The following is a 5000-nucleotide window of genomic DNA, read 5'->3' as shown; positions in this document are numbered from 1 at the left end:
ATGTATATATATATGTGAAGATATATACAGTACATATATATATATATATATATATATATATATATATGTATATATATATATATATATATACATGAAGATATATATAAATACATGAGGATATAGGTATATATAATATATATATATATATATATATATATATATATATATATATATATATATATATAAACATATATATTATAGGGTTGTGATAGCCTATTGGAAAACTCCCTGCCTGGCAATCTACTGGTCTGTGGTTCGAGACCACTAAGCTAAATAGTTTCTTGTAGTGTCTGAAACCACCTTATCCTTGTGAGTTAGGGATGCGGCGTTTGGGGGAGAGCCTATAGGTCTACCTGCTGAGTCATCGGCAGCCATTGCCTGGCCCTCCCTGGTCCTAGAGTCCTAGATTGGGTTCAGAGAAGGCTTCCATGTTTATCATATGCATATATGATCAGTCTCTGGAGTAATGATCTGCTAGGTCATTGTCACTGCCCCTTGACTCTATCATTCCTGAGCTACCTTTAAAAACTTAAAACAGTTTTACATAAGCACTCGACATAAAGCTCCAGTTCATTTCTCAAAAGAGATCGAAAGAACAAATCACTACATTTCTCTTGTTATTTACTGACAAGGCAGATCAACAATGGGAACATTTATCACTGATAGGAATCGGACACGTCAGCCTAATGGTTTACTGGTATTCAGTATATACCAACAGATTTTATTCCATCATAAAATAACAAGATATTAAAATTAATATTATCATTACCATCATTATTATCTAAGCTACAAGCCTAGTCGGAAAAGCCGGATGCTATAAACCCAAGGATTCCAACAAGGAAAATAACCCGTGAGAAAAGGAAATAAGGAAATAAATAAAGTGTAAGGGAAGTAATGAACAATATAAAATATTTTAAGAACAGTAACAACATTGAAATAGATCTTGTATATATAAACTATAAAGAGAAACTTGTATTTCAAAGAGTAAGACTCAAACTTGAAAAATAAAAAAATATACTCGCATTCATCCTAGACTTAAAACTCTGGGGAAAGGTAAATATTTCATTTCCAAGTCGTAAAAGACGAAATTTACGACACAGCTCTTTTTTTGAAACAATGCACAACCTCCTACGTAGTTACACTTTCCTTAATTTACTCCCATTTTCCCATTGCCTACACATACACCGAATAGTCTGGCCTATTCTCTCCACTTTCTCCTCTGTCGTCATACACCTGACAACACTGAGATTACCAAACAATTCTTCTTCTCTTAAGGGGTTAACTACTGCACCGTAAGGGTTGTTGTGGCCTGATTGGTAACTTCTCTGTCTGGTGTTTGCCAGACGGGGGTTCGAGTCCCGCTCAGACTCGTTAGTGCCATTAGTGTCTGCAACCTTACCATCTTTGTGAGCTAAGGTTGGGGGGTTTGGGGGAGCCTATAGGTCTATCTGCTGAATAATCAGCAGCCACTGCCTGGCCCTCCCTGGTCCTAGCTTGAGTGGAGAGGGAGCTTGGGCGCTGATCATATGATATATGGTCAGTCTCTTGGACATTGTCCTGCGTGATAGGGCAATGTCACTGTCCCTTGCCTCTGCCATTCATGAGCGACCTTTGAAAAAAAAAAAAATGTTCAGTGGCCACGTATCTTTTGGTAAGGGTAGAAGAGACTCTTTATTTATGGTAAGCAGCTCTTCTAGGAGAAGGGCACTCCAAAATCAAACAATTGTCCTCTAGCCTTGGGTAGTGCCATAACTTCTATACCATGGTCTTCCACTGTCTTGGGTTAGAGTTCTCTTGCTTGAAGGTACACTCGGGCACACTATTTTATCTTATTTCTCTTCCTCTTGTTTTGGTAAATTTTTCATAGTTTACATAGGAATCATTCATTTTAATATTGTTACTGTTCTTGAATATTTTATTTTTCCTTGTTTCCTTTCCTCACTGAGCTATTTTCCCTGTTGGAGCCACTGGGCCAAGATAAATAGCCAGATGCCGTCCACCAACCCGGGCAATAAAATAAATATAAAATGTAACCACATGGCATGATTACCACCGCTAACGAAGTTGGAAGGAGGTTATATTATTACCCCCAGTTTGAGACTTTGTGTGTGTGTTTGGTTGTGAACAGATTCCTGACCACAATTGTAATCGTAGAGTAGTGAAAATTGCAGGGATTAACAGATGCAAAAAGAAGGAAATTATTAAATTTTGGAAGGCCAAGGTCATGGTTAAGCAAAATGTCCAATTTACGTATTCAGCCATAGGTTTGGCCAAAAGGTCGAGAAATAAGCTGACACGACGGAGGTCTGCGCTCTACTGAGTGCCCTCCAGTTAACCATATTTCTAACAAATACAAACAAAACTGACCTTTAATTAAAAGCCAATCCAATATCAGTTATTGTTCAATGTTGTTTCTCAAACATCATCTCCCACCTCTCCCCCCAAAAAAAAATTAGATACAAGAAATCACACGAAGAAATATGCTAAGAAAAGAACACAATGGAATAGTCTCCCTCTAGTTTATCAAGTCACTTTGAGTGCGATTGTTAGGAAAATGTAAAATATTTACAAAATTATAATCTGTAAAATTCGGGGCCTTATTGATAACGTCCCTGACTGGTGATCGCCAGACGCGGGTTCGAGTCCCGCTCAAACTCGTTAGTTCTTTTAGAGTCTGCAACCTTACTATCCTTGTGACCTAAAGATGGGGTATTTTGGGGAGCCTACAGGTCTACCTACAGAGTTATCAGCAGCCATTACCAGGTCCTCCCTGGTCCTACCTTGGGTGGAAATGGGCTTGGGAGCTTGATCATAAGTATATATGGTCAGTCTCTAGGGCATTGTCCTGCTTGACAAGGCAATGTCACTGTCCCTTGCCTCTGCCATTCATGAGAGGCCTTTAAAACTTTAAATGAATTTCAAGTACTCAGTAGAGACTTAATTCAATGAAAATAACGTATAGTTTTTATACATAATAAAATTTGTGATCATAAACACGACATAACATCCCATACTTGCTGATTAAGACATTTCTAAGAAATAAAAACATCTTTTTTAATTATTACGATCATTGAATTACACAGACCATTCAGATAATTCAAATGAAAATTCCACAAAATAAGAAAAAAAGCCTCTATCATCTTATTTCGTTCACTTCAATTCATTTTCTATAATTTTAGAGATTTTTTCTCTTTTAACTTCGTTCAGGAGATGCTATTTTGCCTTCCATAACAACTAACAAACAAAGAAAGTTTCTTGGGGATGCAATATTCATAATAATAATAATAGTAATAATAATAATAATAATAATAATAATAATAATAATAATAATAATAATAATATAGAGAAAGAAATTGTACAACAACAACAACAACAACAATAATAATAATAATAATAATAATAATAACATAAAGATATAAAAGAACGTATTGACAATGGAAGGGGATGGAAAAAGAGAGTAAAAAAATTACATACACAAGAGATAAAATAAAAAGTAAAAAAAAAAGTTTATTACAGATACATTAACATTAATACGAGGAAATAATAATACTAATAATAATAATAATAATAATAATAATAATAATAATAATAATAATAATAATAATAATAAATAAGAAAGAAAGATTCTTGACCATGAGGTATGGTAGGAAAAAAGAGAGAGAAAAATGTATACCCACAAAAGATGGAATAAAATGTGAAAAAATATATACCGGCCGGATATTCATATGCATATTGATACAGACATGAAAACAGCCCGAGTTGTAAGAGATTTCCCTTGGGGGGTGAAAATACGGGACAATATTTCATTCATAAAAATCATCTTTTGATGAAATTCCGAGAGATGCAGCTGCGACCCATTGGAGTGGAAGCTGTCGAATACACACAGAGTGGAATTGCTTTACGTGGAAGATTTTATACGTTATATATTTTGTATATTATATATAAACACATATTCATATATATATATATATATATATAGTATTTATATATATATGTATATATATATATATATATATATAGTATATGTATATGTATATATTTAAATACATATACAGTATATATATATATATATATATATACACACACATATATATATATATGAGATTTAAATATTATATTTTGTACATATACTGCATACACACATGCACGTGCACACAGACACAGACACACACACACACACATATATATATATATATATATTTATATATATATATAATATATATATATACATACATACATTCATATATACATATATATATATGTGTGTGTATGTGTGTTTAACAACATGTGAGAAAAATAAATGGACATGGGCAAGACATATAATGAGAATGGCAGATAATAGATGGACATTAAGAATAAGAATGGGCCCCTAGAGATTACAAAAGAAGCAGGGGAATGAAGAAAAGACGATGGATTGACGAAGTAAGACACTTTTCTGGCGTGGACCATAAACGGACGTAAGAGGAAGGGCATGTCTGAGGCCTTTGTTCTACAGTGGACTAGTAATGGCTGATGATGAGGATGATGATATATACGGTATATATATATAAATATATATATATATATACACACATATATATATATATATATATATATATGTATATATATACATATAATATATATATATATATATATATAAAACCAATCTGTTAATATAAATTAATGACGTTTCCTTAAAACAATTCCTTAAGTTCCACCAAAACCCACAGTCCAATTATACAACAATGTTAATCTTTTTATAAAATATTACCGTATATAGTATTCATTTATCACATATATTCGTATTTATAAAATAAAATAAGTTGCAGTCATCAGAAATTCCTCAAAAAAGAATGTCTTCAAATGTGTGTATAAACTGTTACGCGTAAATTTATTGGGATATCAAATAGAAGATGAATTCAGGGGGAAAAATAAATTTATTGCATAATTCCCAATATATCTGTATTGAAAAAGGGAAAAACAACAATCAGCATCATAAAATAATTTAAAAATTAGACAGT

This window comes from Palaemon carinicauda, chromosome 27 (assembly GCF_036898095.1).
Source record: "Palaemon carinicauda isolate YSFRI2023 chromosome 27, ASM3689809v2, whole genome shotgun sequence".
NCBI classification, from domain to species: Eukaryota; Metazoa; Arthropoda; class Malacostraca; order Decapoda; family Palaemonidae; genus Palaemon; species Palaemon carinicauda.
Note: the sequence above shows the minus strand (reverse complement) of the source record.